At 36.9% G+C, this 12556-nt stretch overlaps 1 pseudogene; it reads left to right on the forward strand.

The window, feature by feature from the left end:
* Positions 1–8621: 8621 nt before the first annotated feature.
* LOC116883977 lies at positions 8622–10281 on the forward strand (annotated as a pseudogene).
* The last annotated feature ends 2275 nt before the right edge of the window (positions 10282–12556 follow it).

The following is a 12556-nucleotide window of genomic DNA, read 5'->3' on the forward strand; positions in this document are numbered from 1 at the left end:
TGAAGACTTTTTTCTCCAAAGAGGAATTTGCTTTCTTTTATTCCAGCCCGTCTTGGATTGCCAGGTAAAATAATACCAGATTTATGTGGTTTTCCGTGAATGGCCTCCCTAAGAAATTCCAGGGAGTGATTTATATTTTTAAAAACCGAGGTCAAGGAAAACTGAACACTAATTAATAGCTCTTGGTTTAACATCCAGTATAACTGCAAAAGCAGAAATTTAACAGCTCTGGTAAAATGATGCAATAATGTGTGTGGAAGATATGTTAAAAGTTTTTGTCTATTAATATAGAGGTTAAGTTTTTTTTATTCTTCAAGACATTAGCCATAGGGAGAGCAAGTCTCTGAAAAGATCTAAATGACAAATGTCTTTGTTTAAGAGCAAGTTTTCCATTGCCTTCCTTAACTCATATATTTAAGAAAACTAGAGTTTACCTCAAATGGCTAAAAATCCCCAAGACTGAGGACATCAATGCTGATTACTACAAATTTTAGTAAACCTTATAAAAAAGAGGCCCATACAATATCAAGCTACTTTATTTTCTGATAAGTATAAACCCTAAACTTTAGTGAAAGTGTCCGTTGTTTTCTTCAATTATATTGATTGCTAGAACTAAACCTAAAATTCTCTGATCAAAACCTGTGTGTGAATTGTGCATCTTACTTACTGTAGTGAATTTTAAAGCTCCAGCTAGCTGGATACTCTTCAGATATTATACACAGAATTTCCAAGCAGTCAAGAAAGAATGATTTCAGCTTTGAACTCAAAAATAAAGGCCAATGTAATATAATTTTCCATGATTAGATACTATTTTTGTTTTATTTTATTTCATGCAATACATCTGACCCCAGTCTCCCTTTTGTCAACTTCTCCCGGATGCGTCTGACCTTCCCTCTCCCCCAGATCCACTCTTGCTCTGTTTATCTTTAAGAAAGAGCAGGCTGCCCAAGAACATCAACTGAACACACTTTACAGGTTAGAATAAGAGAGGGCACAAACTCCCAGAGTCAGAGAAACCTCTACTCCCGCTGTTAAGAGTCTCACAAAAACACCAAGCTAACAATTATAACATATTTGCTGAGGACATAGCACAGAGCAAGCTCTGTAATTACTGCGTCAGAATCCATGAGCATCTATGAGCCTTGCGTCGCTGACTCTGTGGGCCATGTTCTCTTGGAGTCCTCAAACCCACTGACTCCTATAATTCTTTCTATCTCTCTTCCACAAGTTTTCTGGAGCTCTAAGAGGATCCAATTTCAGCTTACTCTGCAATGTGGCTGTGGGTCTTTTCATCTGCTTTCATTATCTGCTTTGGAAGCCTTTCTGCTAATGATTGGGCTAGGCAATAATCTATGAGTACAGAAGAATATCATTAGGACTAATCTTATTGATTTCCATTCTATCCTAGTTCTCCGAGCAAGTCACCCAGGCAGTGTCAGGCATAGGCTTCCTTTGGTGACAAGGGTCTCAAATTAGACAGGTCATTGGTTGGCCAGTCTCACAAGTTCTGCCCTTATATTGCTCTCAGATATCTTGTAGGCAAGCTAGATTGTAGGTCAAAGAGTTTTGTGTCTGGATTCTACTACTAGAAGTTGCCTAGTTATAGAAGATAGCAGGTTCGGGCTCTGTATCCTCTGTTACTAGGAGTACTTACTAGGGTCACCCTCACAGAATCATGGGAGCTTCTACTGCCCTGTTTTCACGTTATCCCCAAATGCCTTCCAATTTTTGATGTCTCTCCCTGTACTTTCTCCCCCCATTCCCCTCCCACCAGACCTTCCTATTCCCATTCCTACCCACTCCCAGTCCACCCATAAAATCTATAGTATTTCTCCTTTCCAGTGATATTAATGACTCCCTCTTAGAGCACTCCTTGTTATTTACCCTCTATAGGTCTGTGGATTGTAGCATTGTTATTATTACTTAACAGCTAATATACAGTTAAAAGTGATTATATACTACAGTTGTTTTTCTGAGTCTGGATTACCTCACTCAGGATGATACTTTCTATGGTTCTATTCGTTTGCCCCAAAATTTACTTAGACTATTTTCGAAAAGACTAATACTCCATTGTGTAAAAGTACCAAATTTTCCTAATCCATTCTATGGTTGAGGGATATCTAACTTGTTTCCAGCTTCTGGGTATTATAAGTAAAGTCACTATGAACAGAGGTGAGCAAGCGTCTTTATGGTAGGATGGAACATCCTTTGGGTATATTCCCAACAGTGGTATAGCTGGGTATTGAGGTAGACCAATTCCCAAGTTTCTGAGGAATTGCCATGTTGCTTTCCATAGTGGTCGTGCAAGTTTGCATTACCACTAGCAATGGAGGAGTCTTCTTGTTGCTCCCCATTTTCACTTGAGTTTTTGATCTTAGCCATTCTGATAAGTGGAAGATGGAATCTCGAAGTAGTTTTCATTTGCGCTTCCCCAATGACAAAGGATATTGAACATTTCTTTGTTTCCTAGCCATAACAGATTCCTCTACTGAGAATTCTCTTGTTTAGATCTGTACTGCACTTTTAAATTAAATTATTTGGTATGTTGATGTCTAGTTTCTTGAGTTCTTTATATAGATTGTTTATTAGTCCTCTATCAGATGAGGAATTGTAAAAATCTTTCTTGATTTTGTAGGCTGCCATTCATTTATTCTTATTGAGTGTCCTTTGCTTTACATAAGCCTTTTAGTTTCATAAAGTCCTATTTATTAAATGCTGTTCCACATGTTTTTATCAGGTCCAGTGTATCACATTCTATGTTGAGATCCTTCAAGAGTACTTCAGCTTTGTTGGAGGTGAGAAATATGGATCTATTTGCAATCTTCTACATGTGGAGATCCAGTTAGACTAGCATAATTAGTTGAAGATAATTTCTATTTCCAGTGTGTTATTCTGGTTTCTTTATGAAAAACTAGATGTCCGTAGGTATACAGATTTAAATCTGGGCTTTCAATTCATCAACATGTCTTTTTTATGCTAATATATATCATGGGATTTTTATTACTATAGCTTTGTAATTCAGCCTAAAGTCAGGTATGGTAATCCCTTCAGAAGTTCTTTTTATTGTTTTATTATTCAGGATTGTTTCCGCTATTCTGGCTTTTTTTTTTCATATGAAGCTGAGTATTATCTTTTCCAGGTCTATAAAGAATTGTGTTGCAAATTTGAAGGAGATTACATTAATCTGTAGATTGATTTTTGAAGAATGCTCATTTTTACTATGTTGATTCTGTCAGTTCATAAGCATGGGAAATCATTCCACCTTTGGATATCTTCAATTTCTGTCTTCAAATATCTAAAGTTCTTATAATTGTCTTTCACTTCCTTTGCTGGAGTCACCCCAAAATATTTCATATTATTTAAGGCTACCTTGAAAAGTAGTTCACTGATTCCTTTCTCAGCTTGCCATTTGTATATATGAGGCTTACCGTTTTGTTTTGATTCAACTTTATTTGTTTTTGTTTTTGAGTTAATATTGTATCCAGACACTTGAATGAAGGTATTTATCAGCTGTGAGATTTCTCTTATAGGACTTTGTAGGCCACTTATGCATACTATCATATTATTTGTAAATAATGATACTTTGACTTCTTCCTTTCCATTTTCTATCCCCTTGATCTCCTTCAGGTGTCTTTTACTTTAGCTATAACTAAAGGTACTATATTGAATAGACATGGAGAGATTGGACGGTCCTGTCATGTCACTGATTTTAGTAGAATTGCTTTGATTCGCTCTATTTTTGTATTGGTTATAGGCTTGCTGTAAATTACCTGTATGATCTTTAAGTATGTCCCTTCTACCTGTATTCTCTTCAAGACTTTTATCATGAAGTGGTATTGGATTTTGCCAAAGGAATTTTCAGCATCTAATGAAATAAATATGTATTTTTTCTTTCAGTTTATTTATATGGTTGATTAAATTCATTGCTCTTTGTATTTTGAACCATCCCTTCATCTCTGGAATTAAGCCTACATTTGGTTTAAATGACTGCCTCTATTTCACTAGGTGTTTTAGGTCTGTCTAAATTATTCCTCTGATCTTGATTTAATTTTGGTAAGTGGTACCTTTTGAGAAAATTATTTATTTCTTTTAGTTTTGTTTTTTCTTTAATTTTGTGGAGTACAGGTTTTAACATAAGACCTAATGACACTTAGGATTTCTTCAGTGTTCGTTGTGATATCCCTTTCTTCATTTCTGATTTTGTTAATTTGGATATTCTCTTTGTGTGAATTAATGACCTGTTTATTTCTGATTTTGTTGTTATTGATTGTAGTAATGGGTGTGGTAGGGTGGTGAATATTAATAAAAAGATAGTCTTTACATTGTGCACAATAACATTGCACCAACATTTCCTTCTTTTAGTCCAATAAAAGTCTCTTTGTCTTACAGTAATAAAATATATATAATAAAAACAACTGTAGAGCAATAAGGTAAGATTTACAGTCCCAATGTTCAGTCCATATATATTTGGCAATTTTTGCAGAAAGTATTGCATTATCTACCCTTTCTCAGTGAGATCAGAGTTCTGTACCTAAATAATTTTTATCCCGACTTGCATTACCAACTTAAAACATCTTCTTAGACCTAAACACCATTTTTTTATCTTAAAGAACTTAAACTTACTATGTATGTCTTTTTGAGTCTGAGTTACCTCACTCAGGATATTTTCTAGTTCCATCCATTTGCCTGCAAAACTCATGATGTCCTCGTTCTTAATTGCTGAGTTAATATGCCATTATGTAAATGAACCACGTTTTTCTGTATCTGTTCATCCACTGTGGTACATCTGGGTTGTTTGCAGCCTCTACTTATCACAAATAAGGCCGCTATGAACGTAGTGGAACACGTGCCCTGTGATATGGTCTGGCATCTTGATATACTGGTAGATGCCCAGTATAGCTGGGACTTCTGAGGATTGATTTCCAAAGCGGTTGTACCAGTTCACAATCCCCACCAGCAATGGAGGGCTGTCCTCTTTCTCCATATCCTCGCCAGCATGTGCTGTCACCTGAGTTTTTATCTTAGCCATTCTGATTGGTATAAGGTGGAAGCTCAGGGTTGTTTTAATTTGCATTTCCCTAATCACTAAGGACTTTAAACATTTCCATAAGCTCTTCTCAGTCCTTCGAGATTCCTCTGTTGGGACTTCTCTGTTTAGTTCTATACCCCATTTTTTATCAGGTTGATTTGTTTTTTGTTTTTGTTTGTTTGTTTGTTTGTTTGGTAGTTAGCTTCTTGAGTTCTTTATATATTTTGGAATTTCCTTCTATCAGATGTGGGGTTAGTGAAGTTTTTTTCCCAGTCTGTAGGTTGCTGGTTTGTCTTATTGACTATGTCCTTTGCATTACAGAAGTTTTCCAGTTTCATGAGGTCCCACCTGTCATTCTTGATCATAAAGCCTGAGCCACTGGAATTCTGCTTAGGAAATTTCCCCCTGTGTCAATAAGGTCAAGACTCTTTCCCACTGTCCCTTCTATTAGATTCAGTGTATCTGGTTTTATGTTGAAGTCCACTTGAACTTGAGCTTTGTACAAGGTGACAAATATGGTTGTTTTCATTTTTCTACATACAGACAGCCAGTTAGACCAGCACCATTTATTGAAGATTTTTTCTTTTTGCCACTGTATATTTTTGACTTATTTGTCCAAGATCAAGTATGCATAAGTTTTATTTCTGGATCTTCAGTTCTATTAGATTGATCAACCTGTCTGCCTCTGTACCAATACAACGCAGTTTTTGGTCACTATTGCTCTGTAGTATAGCTTGAGGCCAGAGATGGTGATACCCCAGAAGTTCTTTTGTTGTTAAGAATTGTATGTGAGAGCATATCTAATTATCAATATCATCGGAGAGCAGAGAAGAAATAAATATTACCTACATATACAGAAAGTACAGATCAGCTGCTTTCTAAACTATTGAAATGACAGAGAAAGTAGGCTGCCTGGACAGTCCCTCAAAATTCCTCCATAACATTGAAGCATCAATTTTCAACCTTTGAACCCAGTAGAGACAGACTTTTGTGAAACAGGAATTATGAAGGACTATCCTATCTTACACTTGCAAACCTTGCCAATTGCCTTCCCTGCATCCACATTTGTCCATTTTCAACAGCATACTCTCAGCAGTTGAACCTAGGGCAGTTTATTGCCAAGTGGAAGCTTGCCACATTTGAACAAAACTCCATAATTTAATTCATTGATGCTCATCATCTTCTTTGAAGTAGAAAGGGTTGCTAATAGGAGCTGATATGTCTCAAAGTCAAAAAAGTCTTAAGAAATAAAATATCCTAAAAAGCCATATTCTTCAGGTCTCAGGTTTGATATGATATGGCTATCATATCAAAACTGGAAAATGTTGCCTGTTATTAGCTATTTACTATCTGATCAACCTAGGATGCATATTCCTGTAGTTAACTTAGCTAGTATTTGATATAAGCATAAATTTGATTTACTGAATATTAACTTGCATTTCTTAATTATCTTAAACATTTTGTTGTAGCAGCATTTAAAAGAACTAGAAATTAATATTGCTTTGAATTTTTAGAATCACCTCAGTATAATACTTCAAACAAGAGTTGAAAACATATACATGGTATGTTGTGGCAAAATAGAACCTCAATTTTACATTAATATACAAAGATCTATACCAATATAACAAAATATAACCTCAATTTTGTATAAATATAGAAATGTAAGATTTTTTTTGTTAATGACTTCTAGTTTAAAAATAGATTCAATAATGTACCGCTCTTATCTCCATTATCTCTATATTATTCCTATAAGCCCCCTTTATCCCTTTTCCCTTACATAAAAAGAAAGATAGAGAAAAGAAAAAGAAAGAGAGAAATCCCTGAGTCTAACTTCCTATTTCTTGTTTTTGTCCTAATCAAGATCATTTACTAATTTGCAACCAGCTCAACTTTCATTATAAGAGAAACCCATAAACCCATTGGATGGCCGAAAGAACCACACTGGAATGGGTTATCACTCTCTTAAAACTGCTTCCTGCTGGGGGTGTGATTTCCTTCTAGGGGCCCAAAAGTTGGGAAAATGGTCAAGCCTCAAGAAAGTTAGTTGTAACAGTGTTGTTGAGTCTTTATGTGCTGAGAAAGTTCAGGGATTAATTGAAGTCCTGACTAGAACAGTCTGTGATACTGGACCAATTAGGGTCAGCAGCTTTCTCTGAAGCTGTCACAGATTCAGATTTTGGATGAAATAGCTAATAAGGCAGTCCGAGGTTGGTTCAGGCAGGAGGCTAGACTAAATACGTTTCAGCATCTCAGCATCCTTTTAAAATCCTCAAGGTGAATCTTCTCAGGTTTTCTTTTCTGGTTGTTTTTCTCTCTGAACATACACATTTCAAAGGTATTATACATTTCTGCATTAACGTAAGTATGGAGTGTGCAGTATGTACAAATCACCTCAGGATGATTCTTTGCTCTTTGTTTGGGCGGGTGAAAGTCATCTGTCTTTTTTTATGAATTAGTTTGGAATGTATGACCAAACTGTTATATAAATTTTCAACCATGCTATAGAAAATAATGGCATGATAATTATTGAAGGTTTTCTAGCCAACAATATTTATTGGCTTTGTATAGTTCAAGTTCTGGCTAGAGACATTTTTTCTCTTAGCCAGCCTCAAAGCTAATCCCATGTAGAGAGATCATCAATATTTCCCTGTTCTCTTGATTTCCTTCTTTTGCCCATCAGTCCTTCAGATGATGCATCAGGACCTTCTACAGACATCTTCAGGAGGATGTGATGGTCCGCATTAAAATAGGAAACTCTGCAGTAAAAGAGAAAAAGACAAAAACAAAACAAAACAACAACACACACACACACACACACACACACACCCATAGTTCTGGCATGAGCTGACATTGCTTTGGTTTTAGGAAATTCTGTATGAATATATGATTTTTCTCTGATCTAAAATTTCAATACATTGGTTTACCACTTTGTTGCATTTCTCTATGAACACTAAGAGTGAAAAGACAATAAACAGATCATTTGGCAGTTAGGTGTACATGACATAGCACTTTTCAGAAAGGAGATTTGATTCCGTCTCTTCACCTCTTTCACCTCTCTCTCTCTCTCTCTCTCTCTCTCTCTCTCTCTCTCTCTCTCAGTTTTTTAAGGTCCCTCTTGCTATCTCTGCCTTTGGAACTAAAGATTGATTCGGATTGATTAAGGGAGGCCCAACTCTCACTTGCTTGTCTTAAACACACCCATTCTCTGCTTCTCACTGTTTTCACATTTACTGTGTTCAAAATTCCTATATCACCTGTTCTTTGCAATTTTTTTGTATATTTCAAAGCTCTGGAAAATCTGGAAGTTAAAATAATCTTCAATAAGAGACATTTACTGATAAAAATTCTTCTCATCAAGATTCCACTTCTTTTTCACTTGTTTCTCCCCAGGATTTCCAAAATTCTTTCCAGAGTGGGGGCCTGTTCCACTCCCTCCTAATTGAGGTGCACCAAACCCTTGATCCCAGCCACAGTTTCAATCACCAGAATAACTAGACATGGCATCAATGGTTGCTGTGTGCACGAAGAAAGAGAATCCAGTTGTGATGAGTTGCTGAGAGGAGGTGATGGCGAAGCCTTTGGGGTGGCAGTGATGAGGGCTGGAGCTGTAAACCCAAGGACTTATTTGGCAAGGTGCATAGCACAAGAAGTAGATACATACAAAAGCAGAAAGGAAAATACAGTTAGAGCGCATAACTGTCCAAAACCCGTTCTGAATTTTTATGAAGAAACTTTTCTGCAAATGTCATAGATGTGATTGCAAGACAGAACTTCACTGAACTCACTGCTATTCAAAAGGGCTGGACAGTTGCTCTCAATGAATTGGATATGGTTGGAGTAACTCTGACTGGATCTGGGAAAACATTATCTTATTTGCTGCCTATCACTGTACACATAATCCACCTGTCATTCCTAGAGAGAGGTGATGGGCACATTTGCTTTGTGCTGGCACCGACTAGAGAACTGGCATAGCAGGTGCACCAGTCACTGCTGAATACTGTAGAGCTTGTTGCTGAAGTCTACGGGCATCTCTGGTGTGGCTCCCAAAGGACCACAGTTCGTGATTTGGAAAGAGGTGTGGAAATCTGTATTGCAACACTGGGAAGACTGATTGACTTTTTAGAGTGTGGGAAAATGAATCTGAGAACAACTTACCCTGTCCTTGATGAAGCTGATAGGATGTCCCATATGGGATTTGAACCCTAAATAAGGAAAATGGTGGATCCAATAAAACCTGATAGCAAACACTAACGTGGAGTGCAACTTGGCCAAAAGAAGTAAGAGAGCTTGTTAGAGATTTCCTGAAAGACCACGTTCATATCAATAGTGATGCAATGGGACTGAGTGCAAACCGTAACACTCTTCAGATTGTGGATGTGTGTCATGACGTCAAAAAGGATGGAAAAACTTATTCGTCTGATGGAAGAGATCATGAATTACAAGGAGAATAAAAACATCATTTTTGTTAAAATCAAAAGAAGATGTGATGAACTTACCAGAAAACTGGGGCGAGATGGGTAGGCTGCCATGAGCATTCATGGTGACAAGAGTCAGCAGGAATGTGACTGGGTTCTAAATAAATTCAAACATGGAAAAGTTCCTACTCTAGTTGCTACCGATGTGACCTCCTGAGGGCTAGATGTGGAAAATGTAAAATTTGTCAACAATTATGACCGCCCTAACTCCTCAGAGGATTATATTTATCGAATTGGAAGAACTGCTCACAGTACCAAAACAGACACTGCATACATTTTCTTTACACCTAATAACATAAAGCAGGTGAGCGACCTCATCTCTGTGCTTCAGGAAGCTAATCAAGCAATTAATCCCAAGTTGCTTCAGTTGTTCGAAGACAGAGATTTGGGTCGTTCCAGGGGTAGAGGAGGCATGAAGGATGATGGTCGTGACAGATACTCTGCAGGCAAAAGGGGTGGATTTAATAACTTTAGAGACAGAGAAAACTATAACAGAGCCTACCCTAGTCAGCTTAAAAGGGATTTGAGGGCTAAGACTCAGAATGGTGTTCACAGTGCTCCAAATTACACCAATGGGAGCTTTGGAAGAAATTTTGTATCAGCTGGTATACAGACCAGTTGTAGGACTGGTAATTCAACAGGGCTGGTTATGATAGCATTTAGCAATATGGAAATAATGTTGCAAATATGCACAATGGTATGAACCAGCAGGAATATATATTTCTTGCTACCGTAGCTGTTGCACCTATGACTGGCTATCCAATGCCAACAGAGTAGTCTAAATAAGATTTTAGAAGTATATGTAAGTGTCTGTCCTTCATAATTGCTCTTTATATTGTGTGTTATCAGACAAGATAGTTATTTAAGACACATGGGAAGTGCAGAAATGACTGCACTGCAGCAGTAATTATGGTGCACTTTTTTTTTGCTAAGTTAGATATTTCTCTACATTCTGGAAACAATTTTTAGGGTTGTTTTGTACTAAAAAAATGCAGGCCCTGTTTTCACAGAAGTAACTGTTTCTTGATTTCAAATACAATAAATGAAGGCAATGCCTGGCCTTCCAATAAAAGATATTTGAAGACCGAATTAAAAGAAAGAGAGAGATTTATTGAATATTGGATTCTTGTTCTGTATTGTTTATGAAATGAAATTTTACCAGAAATAGATATTCTTTTCAGAGAATTTAATCACTATAATTAATCCAGATAAGGGCAAAATCTGGTGAGAAAATAATGGAAATATGATTTGATTGGCTCATTCATCCAATGAGTCACGAATCATCATACTGATTCAGTGAGCCTTTGATCCAGAAGACACAACTCACGTTAACAGAATCATTTTGAGTCCTTTAAAGGTCTTTTAAAGAGTTAGAATATTGCTTGAGAAAAAATCATGACTGAGAAATATGTTGACCTATTAAATGCCTTTTAAATGCCTCTCCCACTAAGGTAGGAAAGCCTTGTATTTTTCATTGTACATATGGATAATATACTTAAGTTTTGCTTTTAGTTTTCTAAAAATTCTTTGAAAAAATACAGGAACTACAGAGAAGTGAGGGACATGATCCTTTCTGTTACCATCTCTGCCCAGTGATAACCCTGTACCATAGCTCTCCACAACCAGATTCTGCCAAGAGAGAGCTGGTCTTCCAGGAGTGCTAACTCAACTAAGATCACAGAGGAGACCACCACTACTTCTCCAATACCTGGCACAAGTGGGACTCACCTGGAGCCCACAGGACAAAGGAACCTCAGAGCAGCCAGGATACAATCATTCCAGTGTCCATCTCAACCCCAGAGCTAAACCTGTGCCAGACTTCTCAGCAAGACAATACAGTCCTGAAAGAGCTGGTCTCCAAGGAATGCTAACACACCTAAGATCACAGGCACACAAGAGAGACAAACTACAGTCAGAGACAGCAAGACCAGCTAAAACCAGTGATAACCAGATGACAAGAGGCAAGTGCAAGAAGCTAAACAACAGAAACCAAGGCTACTTGATATCATCAGAACCCAGGTCTCCCAACAAAGCAAGATACCTCAACACACCCAGAAAAGCAAGATTCTGAATTAAAATCAGATATCATGATGATGATAGAGGGAATTTAACAAGAACACAAATAACTCCCTTAAAGAAATATAGGAGAACACAAGTAAACAGGTAGAAACACTTAAAGAGAAATCACATAAAGTATTTAAAGAAATACAGGAAAACACAACCACACAGGTGAAGGAATTGAAGAAAACCATCCAAGATCTAAAAGTTGAAAGAGAAATAATAAAGAAGTCATAAAACAACCTGGACAACCCTGGAAATAGAAAATGTAGGAAAGTGATCGGGAGTCATACATGTAAGCATCACCAATAGAATACAAGAAACAGAAGAATCTCATGTGTAGAAGATACCATAGAAAATATTAACAAAACACTCAAAGAAAATGCAAAATGCAAAAGCTCCTAACACAAAACATCCAGGAAAATCAGGACAAAATCAAAAGACCAAATAGAAGACTAATCGGTGTAGAAGACAGAGAAGATTCCCAACTCAAACGGCCAGAAAATATCTTCAACAAAATTATAGAAGAAAACTTCACTAACCTAAAAAAGAGATGCCCATAAACATACAAGAAACCTACAGAACTCCAAATAGATTGAACCAGACAAGAAATTCCTCTCATCACAAATTAGTCAAAACACCAAATGCACAAAACAAAGAAAGAATATTAAAAGCAGCAAGGGAAAATGGTCAAGTAACATATAAAGGCAGACCTATCAGAATTAACCAAGACTTCTCACCAGAGACTATGAAAGCTAGAAGATCCTGAGCAGATGTCATTCAGACCCTAAGAGAACAAAAATGCAAGCCCAGGCTACTATATCCAACAAAACTCTCAATTAACATAGATGGAGAAACCAAGATATTCCAAGACAAAACCAAATTTACACAATATCCTTCAACAAACCCAGCCCTACAAAGTATAATAGATGGAAAATGCCAACACAAGGAAGGAAACTACACCCCAGAAAAGAAAAAAGTAATCTACTTTCAA

Source organism: Rattus rattus, chromosome 14 (genome assembly GCF_011064425.1).
Source record: "Rattus rattus isolate New Zealand chromosome 14, Rrattus_CSIRO_v1, whole genome shotgun sequence".
In the NCBI taxonomy this organism is placed as follows: domain Eukaryota; kingdom Metazoa; phylum Chordata; class Mammalia; order Rodentia; family Muridae; genus Rattus; species Rattus rattus.